We start from the raw sequence: 27,696 nt of genomic DNA, 5'->3' as shown, positions 1-27,696 counted from the left end.
AAAGAGCCAGTTCTCGCAGCAACTGTGTCTGCCCTGTGGCCCACATCATCTCCCCAGGCAGGAGCGCCCCCCCCAAGCGCTGCAGCCAGGGGACAGTGGGGTCTGGCCCCTCCAATCGCTCACAGCTGCACTGCGGTCCCTGGTGCTCAGGCTGCAGTTCCCGGCGGGCTGGGGTGGAGGCAGGTTGAATCCAATGCTGGGGAATGCCGAGGCCTTACAGTGCTGGGGGGGGAGGGGGGAGTTGTGCCAGCAGCAGGGGGCACAGCGGTGGGATGGTGTCGGCCCAAGGCTTGAGAGGGGCATGGGTGGAGGGGAACAGGCGGCTGAGATGCTGCATGGATGGAGCCATGGAAGGGGGAGGGGGACCTCCCCTAAGGTTCCTGCCTAAGCTGGGAGGGACTCAGTGCCTCTCTTAATGTGGGGGGGGTGGGCACTGTCGTGGGCTCCCAGTGCCTGGCGCTCCCCTCTGCTAGCCCCACTGGGGAATGCCACCCCCTCCAGCTCTGACTCACTTATTCCTTTCTCTCTATCCAGCCCTCATCTCCAACCCCCTCCCCCACTCCAGCTGCCTTCTGCTACCCCCTCCTGCTCACAGCTGTGCCCTGCTCGTGCCTGCTCCCCAATCCCTAGTGCCCCAGTGTCCTTCCCCTCCCCACACCTTGGCACCCAGCCACGTCCACTCAAGGCAGGCATCTCCATTGTTCCCAGTGGGGGAGGGGACAGGAATTCCCATTGTTCTCAGTGGGGGACAGGGGTCTCCACTATGCCCATGGGGGGGGGAGGTCCCCATTGTTCTCTGTATGAGAAGGGATCCCCACTGTCCCCCAATGGGGGACGGTCTCCATTGTTCCCAGTCAGGGCGGGGGTGGAGTCCCCCTTGTTCCTAGTGGGGGAGGGTTCTCCAGGGAGCCGGTGCTGACACACCATGTGCCCATTATGTGGGGCTTAGAGCAGGAGCTCCCACCCGGCCGGAGCAGATCAAAGGCAGGTTCCTGCTCCCCAGCAGGGCCCTGACATTCCCACACACACACCCCACCCCACGGTCACCTCTGTCCCCAGCCCCAGGCAACACTAGCCCAGGGGAGCGGTCACCAGCTGCCTCCGGCCCCCGTTGTCTAAGAAAACCCATGAGTTGGCTTGGCCAGGGCTAATGGGCAGTTAACGTCCAACTGGCTCTGAATTGCAGCCCAGGACTCTCCCAGGGCTCCCCCAGGAGGCACTGTCCAGCCTGGGGCCCGTGGCCCCTTCATGGCTTTGTGAGGATGGCACCAGGAGTCTGCCGGGCCAACATCATGGCTATAAGAAGAGGACGCCCCCACTCCCACCCCCCGGCCTCTTCTCCAGCCAGGAGTTCGGCATGTGGGTGCAGCTGGGTCTGGGGAGCCCCTTGTCCCCCGAAACCAGGTACATAGAACATGCAAAATACCAACAGCCCAAACTGGGCTGGGAGCGAGCCAACACGGGGCGAGCCGGACTGTGCTGGCAGAGGGGGGATGGGGGTGGGGGGGACTGTGGGGACGGGGTGGCGGAGCTGCTCAGGGGCTGGGGTCCTTTTTCCGTTTCTGGAAGCGACGGAACTTGCCCTGGATGGCAAGCGCGGCCTTCTCAGTCTCAGGCGCATTCAGGTCGATGTCTATCTCCTCCTCCTCCTCCTCCTCCACCTTCTTGGCATTCTCGGCTTTGGCTGCAGGGAGAAGCAGCTGGCAGTCACCTCTGTGGCTCCACAGGGGCCCAATCCACTCAGGGCAGCAGGGGGCGCTGGCCTGCAATTCCTGCCAGCATCCAGCCACCCACAGGACCAGCCGCCCACTGCCCAGGACCCCCTAAAACTGGATGCAGTAGGCAGTCCCCCACCCCACTTCACTGTCATGGGCTTTGCCTCCCCTATTCATGTCCTTGATCTTTCTCAGTTAATGCTGATGAGTGCCAAGTAACACACATTGGGAAAGTCGACATACACGCAGGTGAGGTCTAAATTAGCTACTTCCACCCTGGCACAAGGTCTCGGCGTCCCCTTGCGCAGTTCTCTGGAAATATCCGCTCCCCATGCAGCGGCGCTCCCGTGGCTAACGTAGGTTCGGACCTACCACGGCCAGACTGCTCCCAGGAGGTTAAAGTGGCTTCATGGGCCAGGTGATAGCTTTTCTTACACCCACTTCTACTGGTGAAAGAGACAAGCTGCCAGCTCCACAGAGCTCTTCTTCAGGGCTGGGAAAGGTCCTCAGAGCTCGGCTTTCCTCTCTCCCCAGCAGCAGTGGGTCTAACAACAGCTATTACCTCAGTCTCCAGAAAAGGGACTGAAAATACCAGAATGCCAGAATGCAGCAATCCCGGGGGGTCCCCACACTTGGTCCAGTCCCAGTCATCTCAACAAGGAAATGGTGCAACTGGGAAAGGTTCAGAGAAGGGCAGCAAAGGTGATCAAGGGTCTGGAATGGCTTCCGACCCAGCAGGCCCTCTCAGAGAGGGAGGGAAGTGAGGCAATTTATCCTAGGTCCCGGGCCCCCCCAGGGGCCCCCATGAGAATATAATCTATAGTTTTGCAACTTTTTTTTATGGAAGAGGCCCCCAAAATTACTTTGCCCCAGGCCCCCTGAATCCTCTGGGCGGCCCTGTCCAGCCGAGGAGAGACGACAAAGATTAGCACTGTTCAGCTCAGTAAAGTCATGACTAAGGGGGACCTGACAGAGTCTATAAAATCATGACTGATGTCTAGGGACATGTCATTTTACCCCTCATACAATGAGCAGGCACAAGGTTTAATACAAACGAGGAACAATGCACAACTAACCTGTAGAACTCACTGCCAGGGGATGTTGTGACAGCTGGACTTCCAAAAGAACTGGCTACGTTCCTGGAGGATAGGCCCATCAATGGCTATAAGCCAAGAGAGTCAGGGACACAGCCCTGTGCCTGGGGCAACCCAAACCCCTGACTGGCAGAAGGGTGGCTCTCAATAACTGCTCTATTCTGTCCACAGCTCCTGAAGCTCTGGCTGGCTGCAGGTACAGACAGGCTACTGGGCCAGATGGAGCACGATGTGACCCACTGTGGCTGTTCTCATTATCCCCCAGGAGAGACACTCCAGTCCCCAAACCCCACCTTCTCTGGCAGCTGCCTGCACCCAGAGGGTGTGGGCAGTGTCCTCCTCCCAGGCTCCTGGATGTGTAGGGGGAGGCCCAGTGGGGACCCAGGACACAGCCATGGCCTCAGCAGCCCAGGATGGTGGGGCACGCAGGCCAGGTGGAGGGCCGCTGGGGGCAGCTCCCCAAGGTGTGTCGGGGAGGCCCAGTGAGGACCCAGGACACAGCCATGGCCCCAGCAGCCCGGGATGGTGGGGCACGCAGGCCGGGTGGAGGGACGCTGGGGGCAGCTCCCCATGGCGTGTGCAGGAGGCACACTACAGGCTGGCACAGAGAGGAGAGCGAGTGCGAACATGGCAGCTACAGGCCCCACAGCCTCAGCTTCAGTGCTAGCGAGCACTGAAGGCCTGCGTCAGGTTCTGGCATTCCACATTCCCCTCATTATTGCCGAGCACTTAACTAGGTGAAGCAGGGGCGAGGCAGCTCCAGCACTCGGAGGCTGCAGCTAGGAGAGAGGGGTCATCCCCATGGTGAAAGAAAACCAAGGAAGACTTGGGGCCATAAACCCCACTTCCCACCCTCCTGTGCCTGCCTCCAGTCCAAGCCGGGTGCAACTTGCGGGGAGGCTGTGCCGGTGCCACCCTGCGAAGTGTGCCCACTGGACAGCAAGTGGACCCAATGCTCCCGTGGCAGATGCATGGAGTTAGGGGGAGGGGACATCTCTGCCCCTTCGCCCCATGGACAGATCTGCTAGGCACAGGCAGCCAAGCACGTTCTCTGCTGAGCCCTCATACCACCAGTAAAGATGCCAGGGCAGGGCTAGTGGGGGGCAGCCCCTCCGTGTGGGCCCTCTCCCTGCCCCCTGCTGGGGAACGAGCTAACGGGGGCTGGAGCACCATGGCCCGGGGAGGGGATTTACCTGAGAGTGACTGAGGGAAGTGGGCAGATTGCTGGGGAGACAGAGGCATGTGGGGCAGAGGACTGGGAGTAGGGAACAGGGCAGAGAGGAGTGAGTGGAAGGGAGCAGGCACATTGCTGGTATAGAGAAAGGAGGGGGCAGACGGACAGGGGTGGGAAGAGGAGTGGGGCGGGGGGCACAGGAGACAAGCACATTGCTGGGAGTGGAGGTGATGGGGCGAGCATGGCCGGGACCTGGGGATCTTGGCTGCTCTCCAGCCTGCCTGCAGGAGGAGGTGGGTGCCTGGGGCAGGAGGGGGGGGTTCGGTTAGGCAGGTGCCTGGAGCAGGAGCCTGTGGGGCAGTTAGGGAGAGGCAGGTGCTCAGAGCAAGAGCCAGTGGGGCGGGGGGGAAGAGAGTGGTTAGATAGGTGCCCAGGCCAGGACCCTGCAGGGCAGGTGGGGGCCTGGGGCAGGAGCCTGTGGGACAGGTAGGGGGAGGCGGGTGCCCGGGGCAGGACCCTGCAGGGGGGTGCAGTTAGGCAGGCACCTGGGGCAGGAGCCAGCGTGGGAGGGGAGCGCGGTTAGACAGGTGCTTGGGGCAGGAGCTGGTGGGGCGGGTAAGGGAAGGCAGGTGCCTGGGGCAGAAGCCAGTGGGGCAGGTAGGGGGAGGTGGGTGCCTGGGGCAGAAGCCTGTGGGGAGGGGGAAGTGCAGTTAGATGGGTGCCCGGAGCAGGAGCCTGTGGGGCAGGTAGGAGACAGGTGCCCAGGGCAGACGCTGGTGGGGGGATGGTGGGGTGCAGTTAGACAGGTGCCTGGGGGCAGGAGCCTATGCAGAGAGGGGAGTGCAGTTAGATGGGTGCCCAGAGCAGGAGACTGTGGCATTACCTGTGGAGAGCTAACTGCATCATTGCAGCTCCTCCCCCTCCTCGCAGGCTGCCTTGGGGACCTGGCACAGGGCAGTGGGGTAGGAGAGCCGTAGGCAGTGCAATCCCGTGGGCAGCCTGACAGCAGCTCCTGCCCTGCAGGGAGCCCTCGGGGAGGCCTACTGGGGGGCTGCAGACAGGGCTGAAACCCAAGCGCTGGTGCGTTGACAGGGGAGCTTGTGCTGGGCGATGGAGCCCACCCCATGTCACTGCAGCTACGTCTAATCTGGGAATATGAGGAGCCAGCTTCATGGGTGGCAGCGGCCTGGCTGGCTTCGATGAGACAGCAGTAAGACCAGGCGATCCCTGTCCCACTGCTGCACCGTGGAGAGCTGCTCGCTGGCCCCCTGAGACACGAGCTGGGGAAGCCAGAGGCAGCTCTCTCCCCGCTAAGGGAACAGGAGTCCCTGCAGCACTAGGCTAGCTGGGAATTAGTGGCTCTGTCAATCCAGCTTTGCCCCCAGCCAATCAGAAGAGAGTTCTGGGGCATTGGGGGGGGGGGGGTTCCCCTCTTTCTGATGTATTGGAGCTGCTGAGCCCTGCCTCTGGAAACACCGCACTGGGGCGCAGGGCTTGAGGGACAGGAGTAGCCAGAGGAGCTGAAAGCCTCTGGGGGTCGGTGCAGTTTGGCAGCACGTGCTGTGGTGTGAGTACATAGCAGCCAGTGGCAATGTTGCAGAGCCAAGCTGTGCCGCAGGACACCACAGCATGGGAAGGAGGGCAGGGTGACTCCTGCATGGCGCTGGACAGGTCCAAGTTGTTGCTCTGGGAATTTCCTTCATCTTGGAGAATGTGTTTGTCCGAGCCCTGGCCAGGGGGAAGCCACCAGATTGTTACATCCGCTTACGGGGCTCTGCGCCAGGGCAGAGTCCTACCGCCGAGTTTCTAGGCCCTGCACTTTACAAGGACAGAGCATCATCTCACCCCCGAGGTGAACTTCTGCCAAGCGCCCAAGGAACCGCAGCGCTGACAGGTTTCCAAAGCCTGACCTTGAACAGCTGTTCCCCTGTAATGAAACCGGCTCCGTCCTCAGCTAGGGGCCCTGGTCCAACCCCTGACGTAGACATGCTGGCGTAGAGTCGTCGAGGTGACACCCAGCCATGGTGCCAGTGACAGGGACTCAGCACTGGGAGATGGCTCATAGTGACTAGCACTGGATGGAAGTTGTTCATACACCTCCCCCGGGCCTGTGCACAGCAGCAAGCTCTCCGCCAGCCCCCCCGTGAGCCACAGCGCTGTGGCCTCTTCACTCACCTTTCTCCTCGCTGCCAGGAGCCTGGCTGGGGGCTGGCAACTCATTGGAGCTGAGCTGCAAGAGGAGAGAAGGCGCCTGTTAGCACACGCTGTGCACAGCCAAGCTCTCCGGCACCCTGGCACTACCCACCCCTGCACACAGTCGCCATGGCTGCCTGCCAGCAGCACACACCAGGGGGCTTGGGGTAACAGCTGCTGGAGAGGGGGGAGTGGATCATGCAGCCGGCAGAGGGGATCGTAGATCACAGCCTGCGGGGGCCACCCCAGTCTCTGTGTTTTCTAATCAGAGCTCCCTGCCTCTGCTGTAATTATCTTCTAGCAGTCCTGGTTGTGGAGGGCTTCACCCCAAGTGTGCCTGGAGGACCCAGCTGGCTTGGCCAAGCAGCAGAATCTGCACACACACAGCAGCTGGATGCACTGTGCATCCATCCTGCAGCTAAGATGCAAACTGCCACCTGCCCCATCAGCTCCCCGTACACAGCAGCTCAAATAGCAGGACCAATAGGCAGCTTCCTCCAGGCCAGGCAGGTAGCAGGGAGATGGTCCCAGCTGGGAGTGCCACCTGGCTGTGCCAGTAGGGGGCGCACTGAGCCAGAACCAGATGGGAGCGCCGCCTGGCTGTGCCAGCAGGAGGTGCACTGAGCCAGACCCAGATGGGAGCGCCACCTGGCTGTGCCAGCAGGAGGTACACTGAGCCAGACCCAGATGGGAGCGCCCCCTGGCTGTGCCAGTAGGGGGCACACAGAGCCAGACCCAGATGGGAGCGCCCCCTGGCCGTGCCAGTAGGGAGCGCACTGAGCCCATCCGAACTAGGCATGCCCCCTGGCTGTGCTGGTAGGGGGTGCACAGAGTCAGTCACCTCCCTGTGAAGCTCTTATCCAGCACAAGCCTCTTTACTGGCGAGTGGCAAATATGGGCCCTGACTACTCCTCCTGGCAGGGAGCTGGGATCCTAGGGGCGCAGCCCGGGAGGCAGCTCTGCCCGCTACACACCTCAACAGCAACCCCCAGGAGTCCTGCAGAGACCTCACATCCATTCCAGAAGGGACAACTGTGCTCATCTAGTCTGAGCCCTGGGTAACCCAGACCAGAGACCGGCGCCCAGCTAATTCCCAGAGCAGAGCTGTTAGAGAAACATCCCATCTCCATTTTAAACTGGCCAGTGACAGAATCTACTGCAACGCGCAGTCACTTGTTCCAATGGGTAATTACTGTTCCTTCCAGTCCGGATTGGTCTAGCTCAGGGGTGGGCAAACTTTTTGGCCTGAGGGCCACACTGAGGTTGCAAAACTGTATGGAGGACCAGGCAGGGAAGGCTGTGCCTCCCCAAACAGCCTGGCCCCCCGACTGCCCCCCTCAGAACCTCCAATCCATCCAACCCCCCCTGCTCCTTGTCCCCTGATCACCCCCTCCCCCAGAACACCCCCCCACCTCCCTCCCCCCAGCCCCTTTCTGAATGTGGCCCTGTGAACATGGACGGAGCCAGAGAGAAGCAGCAGTTTCCCCTTCAAAGTGCCGCTTCTCTCCAGCCAGCTGCGTGGCCACCCGGTGTCCTCCTGAGTCCTCCAGCCATGTTCCCCGTGTCCCGCCACTCGCACCTCCCGTCTGCTCCCCTGCCCCTACTGTGCAGCCCCTCCCCACCGCAGGGGGTGCACCGGTGCTGAGCTGCCCGAGTGCCAGCCCTGGGGCTCCCTCTTGTTGGGGGGCCCTGTGCCAGGGCACCGTGTTCACATGTAAACCTGCCCCTGAGCCGTGCCACCCAGCCAGAGCCAGCCACGCTGGTAGCACTACGAGCTGAGGCTGTGGGGGAGGGGGAACAGTGGGGGAGGGGCCAGGGGCTAGCCTCCCCAGCTGGGCAGGACAGCCCCTCAGGCCACAGTAGTTTGCCCACCTCTGGCCTAGCTTCAACTGCCAGCCATTCTAGTGTTAGACCTTCCTCCGCTAGACTCAAGAGCCCATTGTCAAATGTTTGTTCCCCATTCAGGTACTTACAGACTGATCAACTCACCCCTGAACCTTCTCTTTGTGAAGCTAACTAGATCACACTCCAGAGACTGTCACAATCAGGCCTGTTCTCTATTCCTTTCATCATTGTCGTGGCTCTTTGCTGACCCCTCTCCAATTTATCAACACCCTCCTGGCATCAGGGACACCAACCTGGATACAGGATTCCAGCAGCGGTCGCACCAGAGCCAAATACAGAGATAAAATAACCTCTCTGCTCCCGTCGAAACGCCCATTGTGAATCCCAGGATCGATTTAGCTCTCTGGGCCAGTGTCATACTCAGAGCTCATGTTCAGCTGATTATCCACCAAGACCCCCAAAACCTTGTGCAGGGTCCCTGCTTCCCAGCATCCCCCCATTCTCTAAGTAGGGCTACATTTCTTCTCCTAGATGTGCACATTGATGTGCCATTGATTGTGCAGTTTACCAACCAACCCAGATCACTCTGTATCAGTGACCCGCCCTCTTTATCATATACCACACTCACAATTTGTGTGCCATCTGCAGATTTTTATCAGTGGTGATTTTACGTTTTACTCCAGAGGTTAAATAGCGCAGGGCCAAGAACCGATCCCTGCAGGACCCCACTGGAAACACCTCTGCACAATGAAAATTCCCCATTGACAGTTACGTTTGGAAACCTACTAGTTAGCCAGTTTTTAATCCATTTAATATGTGCCATGTTACTTTTATATCCATCCAGGTATTTTAATCAAAATGTTGAGTGGTACCAAGTGAAAAGCCAGTGAAAAGTCTATTACATCAACACTGTTACCTTGATCAACCAAATTTATAATCTCATCAAAAAAAAGGTATCAGCTTAGTTTAACAGGGTCTATTTTCCATAAACCCATTTTGCATTAATTACATTAATAAAGAACTGAAGGAGGGTAATGGAGTCTGGGTATCAGCCACTCCAGCATGTTGCTGAGGATTGCCATCAGGCTGATTGGCCTATAATTACTTGGGTCATCCTGGTTGCCCTTTTTAAGAACTGGCACAACATTAGCTTTCTTCCAGTCGTTTGGAATTTCCCCAGTGCTCCAAGACTTACTGAAAAATCAACATCAACAGTCCAGCAAGCTCCTCAGCTAGCTCTTTGAAAACTCTTGGATGCAGATTATCTAGACAGTTTTAAATCAGCAGGTCCAATTTTAGTGGCTGCTGTCCAGGCCTTGCCCCAGGCTGTGCGCTGGCAGGGATGTGACCTGCACCATGGATCTTCTGCTGTGCTGCTGGACCAGACAAACCCTGTGTTCAGTGCTTAATTTGTGCCAGGGCTTGCTGGCACCTCTGGCCTTGCTGTGTCAGGTATGAAAGTAAAAAAAAAAAAAAAGCAGCAAGATTGCTTGAGCCCCAGCCCCTCTTTCATTAAAAATTAAGCACTGCCCGTGGTCCTCTGGCTCCCAGCCTGCATCATGCCCGGCCTGGAGGGAGCAGTCCCAGCAGGGCTCTAGGCCCCAGCCCAGCCCTTCTGTGTTCCTCCCCACAAACCCCCATGCCATCAGCCACAGTGTTATGGGCACTGCTGGGGCCAGAGCCGGGCCTAAGCTGCACCCTGTGAAGCTAATGGTGAGTGGGCCATTTCCCCCTCCCCTAGCTTCTGCTGAATCCTGGGCCCCAGTCTATCTAGCAAAGGGCCCAGCACTCCCCAGTGACTTGCAGTTCTCTGCCTCTGCCCATGTGCTGTGCTGCAGAGTGTGGCTCCTGGTCAATGCCAACAGCCAGAAATCTGGATCCCACTGAGTAACCAGTCCCCAGAGCCCCAGCTTCTGGCTCCCTAGACAGCAGCATGTTGTGTGGGAGGAATATGGGGTCGGGGGAGTTGGATCCCAACCACCAGGGATGAGCAGCTGAGTGCCCAGCGAGACAGCTTCCATCGCAAAACCCGGCCAGGGAGAATCAACCCATCACCCAGCCTGGGTGGCAGCAGGAGAGGAGAAGCCCAGACACCCTGAGGACCAGCCTGGGCAGCAGCAGGTGGGAACAGGCCCGGACATCGTGAGGACCCACCTGGGGCTGAGTTGAGGCTGCAAGGCTTGACCTATTACCCCTTCTACTTGCAGCACTGGAGTAGGGGGCTCTGCTGTCTCCAGGGCAGACAACACAGCCATCCTTTTCCCCTGCTTTCCACCAACCTGCCTCAGCCCAGAAGTGATCTGGCCAGTTGTGAAGGTGGGAATGGGAGGGGGCCCTGGGCCACGGCTGGGTTCCTCAGGCCCCACAATGAGATAAACCAGGGGCTTTGGACATCTCCGACGTAGTCCGCAGGCCACAGGTTGAAAGCCACCGCACCAGGACAAGGGAACAGACTGCCTTCACTGGAGGTTTTCAAAAGGTGGCTGAAGCCATCTGTCTTGGGTGGTTTAGACCACTGGTTTTCAACCTGTAGTCTGCAGTCCCCTGGGGGACCACGGACTATGCCGGTGATTTCTGAAGGGGGCCACACCTCCATTCAAAATATTTTCGGGGTCTGCAAATGAAAAAAAGGTTGAAAACCACTGCACTACTGTTCTTACCTTTAGGAAGCTTTTCCTGAGATTTCAACTAAATCTGCTGTGCTGTAGTTTTAACCCATTGCCTCTTGTCCTTCCCTTCATGGCAGGAGAACAACTCCCCCCCCCCGCCCCATCTTTTTTATGGCAGCCTTTCAAGTATTTGAAGACCACTATCATGTTCCCCCTTAATCTCCTCTTTTCCAAACTAAACATACCCAGTTCCTTCAGCCTGTGCTCAGATGGTTTGCATTCCATCCCTCTGATCATCTTTGCTGCTTGCCTCAGGATCCTTTCCTGTTTCTCTACATCCTTTCTAGACGTTGGTGACCAAAACTGGACCCGCTACTCCAGCTGAGGCCTAACCAGTGCTGAATAGAGCAATTCTATCACTTCCTGAGACTTGCATGCTGTGTCTCTGTTAATGCAACCTAAAATTGCATTTGCTTTTTTTGCAACAGCATCACATTGCTGACTCACATTGAGTTTGTGATCCACCACAATGCTCAGAGCCCAGCCAAGCCAGGTATCCCCCAGGTTGTATTTGGTTTTTCCTTTCCTAAGCGTAATATCTTACATTTGTCTTTGTTGACTTTTATTCTGGTGTCTACAGCCCAGATTCCCAATTCTCTGCATTTTAGCTCTAGCCTCCTAAGTGTTTGCCACCCTTGCCAGCTTTGTGTCATCTTTGATCAGTGCGCTCGGAATTCATACAACCAGGTCATTAATACAGATGTTAAACACCAGACCCAGAACAGATCCCCGTGGAACCCCACCTGAGAGCTCCCTCCAGTCTGACACCATTCCAGTAATAGCTGCGCTTTGTTTGCAGTTGTTTAACCAATTACATATCCACTTAATGGTCATTCTGCCAAGCCTGCATTTCTCCAGTTTACTACTGAGAACGTCATGGGGGACCCTGTCACCAGCCTTGCTGAAGTCCAGTATATTACACCCACCGCATTTCCCCATCCACCATGGTGTGGAAAGCTCTGGGGTGGGGGGTGGCCCCACTGCTGACAGCCACCCTGCCCCCCATTTGCCATTCACAAACACAGCTTCCCTAGGGTACATAACACCAGTGACAGAGCCAGAAGGAGTGGATGGTCCCATGCACCTCAGTGGGGGCTCCCTCCCCACCCCCACAGGAGGCTCTGGGTGAGACCAGAGGCAAGAGCACAGTGGCCCCACCCTGGTGCTGCTCCCGGGGGCTTAGGTGAGGGCCTACATGGCAGCCCTCTCCCACTGACACCAAATGGGACCATGGACCTGGGCCCTGGGATCCTGAGTGACTGGAGCAGAGGGACAGAGATGGGTGGGGTGTGAGCAGACAGAGCTGCCAAGGGGCTGTCTGAGAGAGGAGACCAAATCCACAGGGACATGATCCACAGCCACACCCAAGAGCAGGGAGCAGCAGGAGCCTGGAGCTGAGGGCCTCCCCTGGAGGCTCCCCCAACTCTGCCTGAGACCTGGGCTCCTGCCCTGCCCTGCCCTGCATCAGACACAGGCTCCTCCTGCTGGGGCCCCAAGCTGCTTGCTCTGTGGGAACCAGCCTGGTTGCTGCCCTCCTCCCAGGACCTGATGCTGCAGCTGCTGCCCCCCAGCCCAGCCCCGCTCCCCATTTGGCAGGATGCTGTGTAGCTACAGCAGCTGGTTGTTTATTGCTCCTTTGGGGGTGGGGGGAGGTGATAAATGAAGTTAACTCCCACTGTGCAAATGCCAGCAGCACTGTGGAGGCAGAGCCAGAGCACAGCCTGCAGAGTCAGGGTTGGGGGAGCTGCCCCGGGGCAGGGAGGGAACTAGGGGGTGCACAGCCTGCAGGCTCAGGGTGGGGGGAGCCACCCCTGGGGCAGTGGAGGGAGATGCCCCAAGGTGGGGGCAGGCTGTCTCTGAGGCTCCTGGCTGGGCACTGCTCCCTGTATAAGCTCCTGAGGTGATGGAGCTGCAGCTCATCCCCCCACTAATGGCTGGGGCAGGATCTGTCCCTCCCCACGACCCCTCCATTGTGGCTGACAAGGCTGCCCTGCCCTGGCTTAGGCCGAACCACTCACAGGATCAGGGCTGGAGTGGAAGGTGAAACAAGGATGGGGATTAGCCGGAGCCCTGGCATCCTGCCCAAGGGGAACCCTAGGGCTATGGGTGAATCTGGGGTACCTTCTCCCCCACTGCTCTGACTGGAGCCTAGTGCTGGAGCACTGTGTGCAGGGCCAGGCCCCACTCCCCCTCCCCAGCCCCATTTCTAATCTGCTTAGGAATCTCACTATTGGCTTTGATCTTGTTAGACACCTGGCTCCCACCTGCTTCCGCAGCTTTGGGCATAGGGTCACGTGGCAGGGGGTCCGGGTCTGGCTCTGTCCGTCGATTCACCCCCCGCTCCACCCAGCCCCGCTCCTGGGGGTAGTGACATCACAGCAACCCTCTGCTTTCTAAGGGTGCTGAAACCTGCCTCGTGCACCCCTGGAAGCCTGCCCATCCCCCTTTCATCTGCTCCACAGTGGCGCTAGAGTCCCTACATGACCTTCATTGACCCCGCAGTCTACCCTGCTCCCCATAGTGCCCCCGGCAGGGAGGGGCAGGTGCCTCAGCTCATGGGAAAATGCAGTAAGTGGCTCTCCTTTGTTTTCAGGGCATGTCCTCTCCCCTTCCCTGGAAAGGGCTCAGGGAGGAGTCTGGTTCCACTCCAGGGCACTAGCTGGCGGCTCCATGTGGCAAACTGGCTCTTTATTGCCTGTGACGGGCTCCCATTGCTCACTCAGCCCCCTGCCAGAGGTGCCACAGACCAGTGGTCCAGCCATCCCAGTGCCCTTTCAGAGATGGCACCGTGTGCCACATGCATTGCTATCCCTCGGTGAAACCCCCTTCCTGACCGCTGACTACCCCTGCCCCACAATCTGCAGCACACGAGCTCTGCTGTCCCTGCAGCCCCCCACAGCATGGATGGATCCAGTGCAGAATTTTCCCCATGCCCGGGGCCCTGTGGAGGTGGGTTTGGCACGCCCCATGACCATGTGAGATGGGTCCAAGCAGACCCAGTGCTCAGCCTAGTTCCCAGGGACTTGCTTTGGTAGCCCACAGCTCTGCCTGTAACAGAGCATCTCGGAGGCAGAGCCAGCCCTGGAGAAGGGCAGCTGAGCTGGGCAGCCTAGCTGGGCAGCCTAGCCATGGGGGGGAGGGAGCAGAGGAACCAGCAATGCTGCTCCTGGGCATAAGAGCCCCCCTTGGCTACAAGTCTGGGCTGCCCCAGAAAAAGGGGTCCAATCCTGATGGAGGCAGCAGAGCCCTGAGCTGCTGTGAGCACATGTAAGAGCCAAATGACTGTAACAACCCTTTGTTCGGCTCTGAAACCTGCCCGGACATGGCCCCAGGGCCCTGACATCAAAGCTGCCCTTATATGGGAAAAGGGCCCATGCACTGCCAGCCCCTTGGCATGCTGGATGCAGCATCCAAGACAAACAGTCCCAGGGAGAAGGGGAGGTGAAGAAGGGATGAGGCCAGGGTCCCTCCGCTCTGCTGATGAACACAGCAGAGAGCCCAGACCTGGAGATGCAGGGGTGCCAGCCTCCTCCCCCTGGGCACCGTGCCCACTGCTCCCTGCAGGCCAGGAAAGCTGCACACCGCTCAGCCAATAAACCGCTCAGCATGAGAAAATCCCCCCTCCCAGGACAGGCTTCCTAATTACCCTAAAAGCCAGAGCGCACCAGGCTGCCAGCTGCTGACAGACAACCCTCCCCCCTTCCCCCCCACCCCCCAGCTCCCCACTCCAGGATCTGCACCATCCCGCGCCCTCTCCAGCACTGCATGGCTGGCTCTTCATTATCCCTCTAGCTTCCCCCACCCCCTGCCCCACTCCAGTCTGTCACTCATTGAGCCAGGTTTCACCTCTCCTGGCCCGGATCAGCCTCTCAGCGCTGCCCCCAAGGCGCTCCAGGCTCGGATGTATTTTTCTGCAAGAGGGATTGCTGCAGTTAAAGGCTGCCAGTCCCCCCTCCTCCCCCCAAGTGCAGCACAGCCGGCTTCCCCTGCGCTGGAAACATGCTGCGCTACTTGCCTGGGATTTTCCATCTCAGACTCGGCTCAGTCACGGAACCACTGTCTGGAGTCATTTGTTCTAGGCGATTAAAGACAGCTGTGTGCTTCCCAGCGCTCCCACTACACCGGGCATGCAGCGAGCCCTGCCAGGGCTGGAGTAGCTGGGAGCTCCCCCCATGGCCAGTACTCCTGCCCCACCCTCTACAGCACCCCCTGCTGGGAGAGGAAGGGGCTGGAGTAACCATGAGCTCCCCACACAGCCAGAGCACCTGCCCTGCTCCCCACGGCACCCCCAACTTTTTGCTCAACTCTGAATTTGGGTCTTTGCTCTGCATTTGTTGCTAAGGCAACCCCTGACGATCCATCCCATAATGGTCTCAAGCCCAAAGCATGTGTGCTTGTAACCTCCCAAGGAGAAGCTCTTATGAGGCTGCGAGCTCTTCCTGAGTTGCCCATAGGGATCAACTTAGTGCAGGCCAGTCTGAGCGCAGGGTCACAGGGGGCCTGGGACTGAGCTTGGGGCTGGGGGGGAACTGCTGGGCAAAGCAGGAGCAGGGTGTCAGGGAAGGGTGGCTCTAGGAAAAATGGAGGGGGGCCTGCAGCCCCTCATTCTGGCACTGCCCAGGGCTCCTCCTGGGGAAGTTCCTTGTCATTTCACAGGGGCCTGGGACACTGGAGGAACTGCTCTGTCTCCAGCTCATGGGGAAAGCACTCTGCTGCCCCCCATCATGCAGCCATCCCCTCCCTGACTGCATTTGCCTGGTATGTGGCCCTTTCACCATCCCTGCAAAACTCCCTCCCCGTCCACTGCAAGCACCTGCTGGGGGACAGCTGAGTCCGTCCAGGCAGCCTCTCTCGCCCCGAGGGGGGACCTGGGAACAGGAAGCCCCAAAGGAGTTTGCAGCTGCCTATCACTGGTGCTCTCACACCATCAGGGCCCTGGCCCCTGCTCCAAAGCCCAGGCCCTGCCACTTGTGCCAGAGGAGAACTCGTTACCCACCTGCTTCAACACAGAGTACCACTGCCTAGAAGTGCCTTGTGCCCAGCAGAGCATGGAAGACGGACACTGCCCCAAGAGACAGGAAGTGCACTGGCTTTGGGCACCCCACAATACCCTCCTGTTCTGCCCTCACCAGGCTGGGTGCTGCAGGGCTGGGCCAAGGCTACTGAGACTCATGCCAGGGGCTCACATCCTGCAACAGGCAGCATCTTACCCTGCTTGTCCAACTCCCTGCCCAGACCCACTACAAATCCCCTTCAGCACCAGCCCCTGGCTGGTGACTGCACACCACGGAGCAGCTCTGAGCCCTCAGCCAGGGGGCAATGGGGACAGACATGCCAGCCAACATCAGCCCACAGCTAGAAATAGGCCTCAGGAGCCCCCAAGCGCCAGGCTCTTGCCCCAATCAGTAGAAGACCCTCCATCCCTTCCTGATCTAGACCGGGCTTGACCACAGCTAGCCAGGAAGAGCAAGGGCATGCCAGGGGCTTTTCATCCCTGTTCAGGGGGTCTGCAGGGAGTGGGGCGGGAGCGCTGGCTGTAGGGGGAGCTCCCAGCTACACCAGGCCCAGCCTTTCCCAGCAGGGGACAATGTCTGTACGAGATCCCCAAGAGAGACCAGCGCTGATCAGCATGCAGGACACCACCCCAAATGTGGGGGAAGGTGGCGTAGGAGCAGCAGTGGCCAGCAGCACTGGGGGAGCCTTTGAACCCTCTTTGTGAGCCCGGCATGGGGATTGACAGGAACTGTGTGCATACTGGTTGCCATGGAGATGGGTTCCAACAAGTAACACCAGGGGCCCCCTTCACTCCACTCACTGGGGCCTGCATGGGCAGTGCCCTCCCCCGCACACCCTGTGAAGTCTGGAGAGCTCTTCCTGCACAACCCTTCAGATCGGCCCTGCCTGCCCTCCACATACGTCAGCTGGATCCCCGGGGCCCGGGGTAGGAGCAGGGGCTCTGCACAACACCCTTCCCACTCACCCTGCAACACACTGCTGGGTCATTGCTATGCACCTCTCGGCTGCTCCACCCCAGAGGGAGCTACATGCCCATGGTGCTGCAGTATGGACAGAGCTGTCAGGAGGTAGTATCCTGCCCAAAGGCCCCCTTGCCAGTGCTGTAACACAGCCCCACCCACCCAGCATAGTCACTAGGTTACTCAGAGCTTCACACAGCGGTGGTGACAGAGTGTCCATCCTGCTGCCCCAACAGCAGAGGGAGCGCTCACATGTGCCAAGGGAGCATCTCTGGTAGCAGCGAGCAGTGCAGGGCCTATGACACACAAGGGACGGTTCCTATTCCATCCACCCAGACACATGCCACTTCATGCCCACAGAAGTGAAGCACTCAAGCTTCCAAGTGCAGAGACACCCACTGCCCCAGACTCAGCCTGATGCAAGCTGGCAGAGCTGTCACTAGAGCCATTCCTGGCACATCTTCCACACCGAGCCGAGGCCCAGGCAGCACCAGGGCTGCATCGTCAGCAACTGGGCCAGCAGGAGGGAGACTGGCCCCAGCCGCAGAGCTCAGGGCTGGAACCACTGGATCCAGTTGGCCCCATGTCTCAGGCTGCTTTCACCCCAGGGAGTCGGCTCAAGACTTTCCCCAAATAGCTGGGACAGTTGGGAGATTCTCCATTCCAAGGGTTTCTCTTCCCTCTGTCCCACTTGCATTCAGGGTAGGGGAGCAAGCCCACAGGTGTGCCCAGCCTGGAGAGTCCACGGGGGAGGACAGCCAACCCATCACAGCCAGGGACACCACCACAGGGAAAGAATGAGCCAATCACAGCCAGCGCACAAGACCCCTCTGAGGGAGTGCATCTCAGTCCCATGGGGAGCCGCTCAGAGCCCCAGGCACACACCATGCTTCCCCTCACTGGGTCTCTCCCAGCTTACGGCAGCTTTGGCACCTGTGGAGGTGGCCGAGCTGAGCCACAAAGGGGACAGGAGGCACCGGGCAAGGTCCACCACTGGCCCGTAATCCCAACCCTCAGCTCCACTATGCCTGCCCTCCATACCCCTTTCTCTGCCACTGCCCCCTACTCCTGACCCACAGCCCCTAACCTGGGGCTCTACACCCCCAGTGCCCCTCAATCCCAACCCACAGCTCCATGGGCTCTTCCAGTGAAGGCCGCTGGCTCAGCCATGGCAGAGAAGTTAATGAGGCAGAACAGGTGAGCTGTGGTGGAACATGGCATTCAAACAGGGTTCAAAAAAGAACTAGATAGATTCATAGAGGATAGGTCCATCAATGGTTATTAGCCAGGACGGGCAGGGATGGGGTCCTTAGCCTCAGTTTGTCAGAAGCTGGGAATGGATGACAGGGGATGGATCACTTGATGATTCCCTGTTCTGTTCACTCCCTCTGGGGCACCTGGCATTGGCCACTGTTGGGAGACAGGATACTGGGCTAGATTGACCTCTGGTCTGACCCAGTATGAATGTTCTTACGTTCTTCCTCCTTGCCCCATCCCAGAGTAGCAGCTCCCCCAGACACACACTGCCCTAGACAGGAGGAGGGAGGCCCTGCCTGCTCCCTTCAGGCTGTGGCTGTAATGGGAACAGCCATGGTCCAGACAGCAAGCGGAGCTGGGGGTGCACTGTATGGCAGGGTTCACCTGTCAAGCTGCAGGACCATGCTCTGAGCAGCCCAGGGATCAGCAGGTTAGGGTTAGTCTGGGAAGCATCCCATCTGTGGGGGAGGGGGTGTCTGCCCTGTAGCAGGGAGTGGGAGGAGCTGGAATAGCTGGGGTCAGAGCTGGAGCACAGTCAAACCCCATCTGTGGCCAGGAGACATGTCATGTGACTGGGGGCTCTGATCGGGAGACCGACACAGGCAGTTGCGCCAAACCTGGCCCTCCAGTGACCTCACTCCCCCTCCACACACACCCTCCCTCACCATCCCCACTGTCAGGGCCTCCCCTTGGGCGATGGCAGCTCCTGCACTTGTTACCACTGCCCTATTAGATACTCAGCCCTGCTCCCCCAGGTCACCAGCTCCACACTGCTAACAGCTGATGGGGATTCTCCTGCAGCTCAGGCATCAGGGCCTGGGCTTTTGGAGCAGGGTGTTGACACTCCAGGCCCCTCTCACCGCACCTCACAGCTCACAGGCAGGGCGCATGTACAGGCAGCCGGGAAACCCCTGTGGCCAATGCATGAAAGAAAACCCCTGAGACACAAGGAAGGGAGTGAGCTTGCTGCCCACCCACAGCACCTGCCATGAAGTGTTTGCCCCCCCACCCCCCAAGAGTTTCTGGGGCAAAGTTTCAGCTTGCAGGGAGGCACTGTGCTCCACCCCCCAGCAGAGGAGGAACAGCCCAGCAAGGGGGCTCACACAGTGCAAGGGATGGAGAACCCAGGTGTCCTGACAACAACCCTTGCTTGAGCCCCTCCCTGCTGCATGACATCACAGGGACAGGCCCCAGCACCAGCCTGGAGGGATCCAGGCATTTTGGGACACCTCTGTTTGTTTCCAATCAGTCGCCAGAGACAGGAGTGCTCCATCCCCTGGGAGGCATGGTTGTGCTGCTCCTTCCTCTGCAGCGACAGGCACCTGGGATTTGGTGAACACACAGCCGGGAAGCAGCCTGCCACCGCTTGAGGGGCAGTTGCTAGTGGGGCTGGAGCAGTCAGCTGGTGTAGGAGACCCTGGCACATTGGGGTCAGGTAGTGCAGTGGGTCAGGCAGCTTTGGCACCAGAGAATCAGCAAAGCAGCCACCCTCTGCCCCACATGCTATGGGGCCCAGGGGATTTCACACTGCAGCCACACTTCATTCCACCTCTGGATCACCCCGCAGGCTCAAAGCTGCGACTTGACTTCAGCAGGACCCTACACAAGCAGGAGACCTTAATACTCTTGCCTGCAAGGAGATTCTGGGGGGCCCGTGCCAATGGGCAGAGCTGGGTCTGAAAGCCTAACCTGGGGCTCGCATTCTGGGAGCATGTGTCTGTTCATTCGTCCATCCATCTCTCTCCCCTCCTCTGACAGCCTCTCTTTAGAGACACAGCATAGCCTGGAACTCTCGATTCACGTTTTGTTGCATGGATGGATGGCAGGACAGAGATCACTTGATCATTACCTGTTAGGTTCACCCCTCTGGGACACCTGGCATTGGTCACTGTCCGTAGACAGGATACTGGTCTGGATGGACCTTCGGTCTGACCCAGTCTGGCCATTCTTATGTTCTTATGTCTCCACAGAGAGAACCTCTGAGAACAAAGCCAGAAACAGACCCAGACCCACTTCCATCCAGGGCCCCAGAGACTCTGTCACTGCAGGGTGCTCTTTGCCAGGCCCTTGGCTGTTCCTGGGTCATGACAGCTCCCAATACCGCTGGCCCTAACTGGCTGCATTTGCTGCCCAGGGCCGTATGAGCCATGGAGACAGAAGCCTCCTCTGTCCCTTGGACAGGATGAGCTTACCTGCCCCCAGCATAGTCATCCCAGCCCCAGACCCCTGGATCCTGAGCACTGCTCACCTGCTCGCATCCCCAGGCGTGGGCATGGGGCTCCCTCCCAAGGTCCCTCCCTCTGTATCTTCCCATCGCATGCACCTTTACCTGACCCTCTTCTGGCGCTAGGCAGAGGCCAGCCAGCCTGGGACCGCCTCTGCAGTTACTACCCTCAAGGGAGCCCTGCAGAGTGATGTCGGCCTCATGCTCCCACCCCCAACAAGTGTCAGCCCAGCAGTGCTCAGCTGCGGCTGGGAGAGCCCAGCTGGGGTGGCTCCAGGCTGGGGTACCAGGGCATCCCCAGGAGCTCCGGACTGGTGCTAAACTTCGACTTAAGCTGGAGCAGAGCTGCCTCAAGAATGGCCAAGCCTGGAACCAGCAGGACTTTCACACTGAGCACCAGAGCCCCACACACAGAGCCCGGGGCTGGTTCCACCTGGACCAAGCACCCCAGTCACCAGGATACCACTAATCACACTTGCAGCTGTGGGTGGGTGGGGGAGGAGTGCTACCAGCTGAGGGTGTAGCTGGGATGGGAGGTCACCTCCCCACTGCATCCTCACCACGCAGCAGTGTCTCATCAGGCACACGCAGTCAGGGCACAGCAGGCTCCGGGTGCTGGATTCCCCCAGCCACCCACAGGGGACAGAGCCCAAGCAGTGAGGGGAGGGGCCCTCTGCCCAGCCCATTTCTGAGTGCCCCGCATCCAGCCTTATGACTAGCAGCCTTTCCTCAGGGCTTCACTGTCACCCACATCTCACCAGACAGGGGAGACCTGGGGCCAGCCACCCCCCAGTGTCCATCTCTATTCCCCCTTGGGCACACTCAGCCCCTGCACAGGGGCACAGACACCAGCTGGGGAGGAGCCTGTCTCCAAGAGTGGCGCCAGAGCCATGGGGCTCACTGATGGTGATGCCAAGGGGACCATGACTGAGCCAGGTCACCCTCAGTGGGACATTGGCAAAAGGGGGGGGCAGCCCCCTGGAGGCGATTCACCCGCCCCTCGGCCAGCCGGGGGGAAAGTGTCACCAGCCCCCAACTCCAGCACCTTTGGAGCCAGCCCGGGGAGCTGAGCGCGGGTGCCCGTCGGGGGCGGGGGGTCCCTCGGGCTCCCCCTAGCCGGGCTCCCCGCAGCCCCTCCACCCATCACCCGGCCCAGAACCTCACCTGGCTCATGACGCTGCGCAGGTCGGACCTGTCACGGAGATCGCGGCTCCACGGGTCTGAAGCCTGCCGCGCCCTCGCCGCCTTTATAGCATATGGCCGGACCCCGCGCGGCGCCCGACTGACAGCCCCGGGCAGCCAATGGGGGAGCGCAGCGCTCTGCTGCATTTCCAAACTAGGCGAAGGCGGGCCGAGAGTAAACAGGAGCGTGGAGGGAGGGGGGCTGCGCTGCGCTGTGCCCAGGCAGCTGCGGGGGCGGGTGCAGGGGGTCGGGGCTGCGTCCAAGCACCTGGGGAGAGGTTGAGAACTTGGGCGGGGGCTGCGCTGCGCCCAGGCAGCTGGAGGGGGTCTGGGTTGTGTCCAGGCAGCTTGGGCGGGGGGAGCAGGGGGTCTGGGCTGTGTCCAGGCAGCTGGGAAGAGGCTGAGGATTGTGGGGGTGGGGGGCTGCGCCCCGGCAGGTGGGGGAAGGGGAGAAGGAGGGGCTGCGCCCAGGCAGCTGGGAACGGAGGGGGGCTGCGCAGGCAGGTGCCTCTCGTCGTGGTCAGCCCGCCCCACTCCCCTCTCCACAGGCCGCCCGGGCCCCTGTTCTCGGGATCTGGCCATGCCCTGTCCCCGCACGGGACAGCTTCCCCTGGGCTCCGGCCGGGCTGACCCCGGCACAGCTTTCGGGCTCCCGGGAGCGCACGCTCCGGAGCCTCCCAGCTGGGGGTCTCCGGGAGCAGCTAGCGCCGTTACATATCCCTTGGGTACCAGCCCCTGGCTGGGGCGCCGCGCAGCCCCGGCCCGGCCCGGCTCCACAGGAGGCGGCTGAGCGGAGACGGAGGTCCCCGCAGGGGCTTTTCCAGCCGGCGCAGGGTCCCTCTGCGCCTCGGCTTCCTTCCTGCTTCTTGGCACCTCCCGGAACCCGCCGATCTCCCGTGTATAGGCAGCCCTGAGGGCAGACACCCCAACCGCCCCAATCTAGCAACGGGGCGCGTCGCTAGCCCCCCGAGACACCCGCAGCGATGCGGTGAACCAACCCTCACAGCCCGTGCGCTCCGGGCCGAGTTATCGGCACCTGTGCAGCGCGGAAATGGAGCTGAGAAACTTGTTCAAGGTCAGGCAGCGAGTGAGAGCTGTGAATTGAACTCAGGAGTCCTGCCCCCCCGCCACTCTCTTCTGTCACACTCCCTCCCCACGAGTCCCTTGCTCTAACCTGCTAAGGAGGATGGAGGATGCCAGGGGCTCTGTGGGCAGTTAGGCACCCACTGGGTAACACGTGGCTCATGTTTGTCTTTCCAGTTGTTCCCTGGGACTCCCATAGGTGCTGGGACTGGAAATCACATGGCACTTCTGGGCTTCCCTAAGACAGTGATGAAACCTAGTGAAATCCAGAGGCTCTGACCAGCCCATCTCACCAGCTTCAAGGCCAGCTCTCAGGCAGTAGCCACTGATGCTGCCCTTCTGCACAGATCGCTCCAGATCAATTAACTCTGCACAGGTGCTAGCTAGAACCTCAGCTGCAACCGTGTGTCATCCTCAGGCACTTCTAGCCAACAGGAGCTCAGCCCTGGCACAGAGTCCAGCCCCCACCCACCCAGGGGCATACCTAATACACCGGCTTAATGTGTATTAGCGTGGCGCCCCCTAGCGACCAGTACCGATAACAACTTCTGCTAACCGGGTGATGCGTTTAGCTCAAACTAGAGGGCCAGCGCTCTTGGGGCAGCAGGTTCAATCCCTGCTCCTGTCAGGCCCGGTTTCATATGTGCTCTGTGAACTAATTAACCTCCTAGTTACTGAGCTCAAATATAACACTATAGAAAACAAAGTGTGTCACCCTGGAGCACAGGAACCTTTACAGGGGCGCTCTAGAGAGTGGGGAGCAGAAATTAGAGCCCCATGCTGCACTGCCCTGGGCTGCCCTTCTGCAAAAGGGGGAAGCAATGGAGCCCTGGATCCTGCTGCTATGATATCCCCTGTCCTGAGACAGCCCTGCTTTGGATCCCCTGGGAGAGGGGTCTTCACCATGTGGATGGCGTGAACCCCACAAGGAGGAGCCAGGACACTAAGAGAGGCTGGAGCCTAAGCTGAGCTCTGTAGGTTGAATTGAGTGGAGCTGCCCTCAGGGGTTTCCCAATCTCCCCTGCTGCCCAGCAAATTTGTTCCCATGGCCCCTGCGACAGCTATCCACACCTGAGCCTGGCAGTGCTGTTCTGGCTCCTGCTCCCAGGTAGCACTCGCTCACCCATATGGATGTGGCTAAGTGGTGTCTGGCTTCAGATGCTGCTTTTGCCTCATGTTTAATTTAAGGCAGAAGCTGCAGCTGATAAAGAATTCAGGCAGCGGCACTGAGGTCAGGCCAAGGTTCCCATCCCACTGACAGCAGCAGGCCATGGGGCTCCCTGCTAGTGCCAGCACCACACACCCTGTCTCCTCCCTGCCTTGCCCCTCTGCTGTGTTCTAGCCTGGAGCTGTCAGGCAGAGGTGCTTGGCCTGGTTGATGCCCAGCCCTGGCCTTGCCACTCCGGCTGGGGCACCGGCCTTGCCCATAAACAACAGGCTTTGTGCTGCTCCTCCCAGCCACTTGCCCTTCCCCTCCTCTCTGAGGTCACAGGTTCAGATCTCATGGTGTCCCATCCAGTCCTTTCACAGGCCTATGGCCAGGCAGGATTGTCCCTAGAGCTCTGCCCCAGACAGCACTGGGTCTGCCAGCCCTTCCCTTGGGGAGTGTTAGGGGGCTTTCCAGTGCTGCCCTGGGCAAGCCCCAATGCCCAGCCTAGCTCCCCCTACCCTGGGCAGGCCCTAATGTTCAACTTCAGCCTGGGTCTGGTGGGAGCTGACCCACAGCACAGACTCACCCCATGGTACACACAGCACAGTGACTTCAAACTGACCATCACATTCACACTTGGATCAACATTCAACACTGAGGCCATGGCTACACTGGCACTTTACAGCGCTGCAACTGGGGTGTGAAAAAACACCGCCCTGAGCGCTGCAAGATGCAGCGCTGTAAAGTGTCAGTGTAATCAGGGGGGCAGCGCTGGGAAAGCGGCTCCCAGCACTGCACGCTACACCCATAAGGGATGTGGTTTACAAGCAGCGCTGGGCGGCTTTGACTACACTCACACTTCAAAGCGCTGCCGCGGCAGCACTCCCGCAGCGCTGCCGGGGCAGCGCTTTGAAATGTCTAATGTAGCCATGGCCTGACTGTCCTCCTACAAAGTGATACACATGGGCTCACTCTGGGGCTGAAACATACTCACTGGGGCTCTCTCACACACACACTGGGGCTGACACACACACACAGGGGAAAAGATTGAGTCACCCTGGGGCCTCCCACAGGCAGCACTGTCTGCCCTCCTGCAGCGGAACCTGCACCCCATTCAGGTGAACCTGGGGACAGACATGTTGGCCACCAAGACTAGCAGGGCCAAACCTCCCCATGAGCCAGATGCCTGAGCCACTGGACGTCCAGACCTGCCCCACAGCTGGAGGGATTTGGTCCTGCCCACTTTGCCAGCAGCTCCCCATTCCCTATCCGGTCAGGCATGCTCATTCCTGGCACTGCCTGCACACACGCTGCACCTCTGTATTCATATGCACACTGCACTTGTACAGACATTCATACCACACACACACCCCAACACACTCATTCACTTAGTATCTCTGCTTATCACCCCTTCGCACTCCTACGCAGCATCTCCCTCCCCTGAGGGTCTCAGAGCACTGAGTGTGCAAATGCTAATGAGCTGTGGGAACCCCTCTGTGCCTCAGTTTCCCCTCTGTGGTGGGGATAATGCCCTGAGGCCTGGGAAGGTAAATCCATTCATGTCTGCAGAGGCACTGAGCTCCCCAGATGGAGATGCCAGTGTCCCATGCCTGCTGGGTGAGGGATCTCTGTGGCTTGGGGCTGTCTCTGACAGATGCTCCTGTGTCTGCACACGGTGCCCCCCACCACCACCCAGGCAGGTAGCACCCACCGTGTGCCCGGCCTTAGCCATTCCAGTGGCCTGGCTGCCCCTGTTAAAAGCTGGCCAGTGGCTCCTTCGCTGCTGCAGCAATCCAGGCTTTGTGGCCTTTCCTCAAGGAAAACGGAGTCCCAGGGGCCTGTGCAGCAGGGGTGAGGGCAGGACAGAATGGGACTGTCATGGGAAAATAAAGACATCCTGTTCCAAACAAACTGTGGTCCTGGCCTGAGCCATTGCGTTGAGGACAGGGGGAGCCAGGCAGAGTGGAACAGCCCTGAGCGGCTCAGTGCAGATTAATGAAGCTTTTCATAGTTTCATTTGCAGGAAATCGGTCTTGATCGCCCAGGGATTGGAGCATTAATCAGGGCAGCCAGAGTTTGCTCTGCACAGTTCTCCCCAGTGCCGGCAGAGCACCGAGTGGGAGCTGGAGCCAGGCCCTTCTCGAGGATGCTTATCTCCTGCTGCAGACTGCAGCTGGAACATGGCTTGTGGGGGCATGTACACCTCCAGGGTGGGGCAACTCCCCCCCCCCACACACACATACCTACTATTCCTCCAGCCTGGCACAGCCCTGCCTCGGGAGGGGGAGCTCAGTCCATGTGGTGGTGCATCTCTGGTGCAAGCACCAGGAGCCAGCCTGGCCACCCCTAGATCATGCCGTACAGGCTCCCAACGAGCCCTGAGCGGGTGTTTTCATCACAACTGCCCCGGGCTGGATTCAAACAGGGAAATGAGAGAGGAAGGGCTCTGTACCCAAAGGAATTGTCAGGAGAGCCCAGCAGCCACCTAGTGAGCTGAACGCCTTTGGAAATCTGCCCTCACCCCCGTTCCCCCACATCTAGATGACAATGGAGTGGCTGGGGTGGGTGCATGTGAGACAGACAGACCACTGCCCCCTAGTGGATGGGGTTGGAACTGCCCCCACCTGGTGTCATGGCCTCAGACTGATTCTCCATACCCCAGGGCAAGGCCTGTGCTAGCGGAGCAAGAGTGTCTGTGCTCCAGCCCTGCTGCAGCTGCGACATTTCCCTTGCCCTGCTGTGCCACACAGGGACAACCCTGGGGGCCACAGATTGGTTCCAGTCTCTCTGTTTCCTGCATGGCCACTACCTAAGCACCGTGGCCCATTTCCACGCCCTGAGCCTGCATCCCTTGGATTCCCCAGAGCATGGAGTTCACACTGTGGGCCCAGAGAGCAGGGCTCCAGCTCAGAAATCTCTGGGAGAACTCAGCTTTCTGGGGGAACATCAGTGCCCAATCCCAGCCTGGCTGCCCTTCCCTGGGCAGGCCTTGGTGCCCAGTCTCAGCCTGGCTCCCCCTGCCCTGCGCAGGCCCCAGTGCCCGGCCCAGCCTGGGCTGGGGGAACTAAACCAGTCTGACCTCATTCCTGAGTTGCAAAGGGAGTTCCCAGAGTTTCACACTCTATGAGCCAAGAGCAACGGAAGTTCAGTGCCAGTGGGTACTGGACTCTGCCAGGTGCAGGAGGCTGGGATGGGGGGACTGAAAGCCCATGACTGGAGACAGCCAAACACCCCCCTCTCAGACTGCCAGGCTTGGCCTGGCACTGCTTGCAGTCCAGCTTCCCACAAGGGTCCGTGACTGGGGAGTGCCCAGGGGACAAGCAGGGCCGACTTCTCAGCCCTAGGACATTAAGGTAAAGGGTGTCGGGCAAGGCTTTCCAGCCCTCAGACTGCGGTGAGTGTGAATGGGAGTCTGCAAGCCCCAGAGTGTGTGTGTGTGTGTGTCACCCCCGGAGAGTGTGTGTGAGCCCCTGCGTGTGTGTCAGCCCCAGTGTCTGTGTGTGTGTCAGCCCCAGTGTGTTACCTCTCAGGGACTACCCAGGACACACTGTCCCCATGTGCCCAAGGCCCTCTTCCTGGCTGCTCTCACCTCCCTCACCCTCCAACTGCTCCCCCCTCCCTTTACACCCCCCCAACTACTCCCCCCCACCCTTCCCTGCTGCTCCTGGCCTCCACTCCTTGAAGTTCAAAGTTCAAATTCCACCCAGGCTATGAAATAAATCAATCTGAATCTGTCTGTGCGGACACTGCTGGGGAGGGAGCAGAGTCCTGGCCTGCGGGGATCCTAGGAGCCAGCCCCCCACCTGCTCCCAGCTACAAACCCCCAACCACACCATCGGTGAGTGGGCACATGGAATGGGTGGGGGGACACAGCTAGGCTGAGGGGCTGGGGTGGCACAGGGTCTCCGCCTGTGTTTCCATGCGTCAAGAAGAGACACAGACAGGGAGCTGGCGCTAATACCCTTCTTGATTCAGGGCCAGCCAGGCAAGGTCACCGGGTCTTCACACCGATGGGGGCCCCCTGGCTGGGCTTAATCCTGCTCAGGAAAGTGAGAGGAACTGGGGCCAACGTGAGTGAGCAGCTGGGGAGACGGATGAGGCAGGTCTCTGGCAGGGAGAGAGGGCTTTAAACAAG

At 59.6% G+C, this 27,696-nt stretch overlaps 1 long non-coding RNA gene across 1 annotated transcript; it reads right to left on the bottom strand.

The window, feature by feature from the left end:
* Positions 1-1,671: 1,671 nt before the first annotated feature.
* Positions 1,672-22,624, bottom strand: LOC116816126 (uncharacterized). The gene is made up of 3 exons (XR_004371639.2): positions 22,503-22,624; positions 6,159-6,213; positions 1,672-1,684 (listed from the first exon to the last, which is right to left on the bottom strand). It is a non-coding gene; the product is annotated as an uncharacterized LOC116816126 (long non-coding RNA).
* Positions 22,625-27,696: the final 5,072 nt, after the last annotated feature.

Source organism: Chelonoidis abingdonii, chromosome 11 (genome assembly GCF_003597395.2).
Source record: "Chelonoidis abingdonii isolate Lonesome George chromosome 11, CheloAbing_2.0, whole genome shotgun sequence".
Lineage (NCBI taxonomy): Eukaryota > Metazoa > Chordata > Testudines > Testudinidae > Chelonoidis > Chelonoidis abingdonii.
This window is presented reverse-complemented; position numbering and strand designations above follow the sequence as displayed.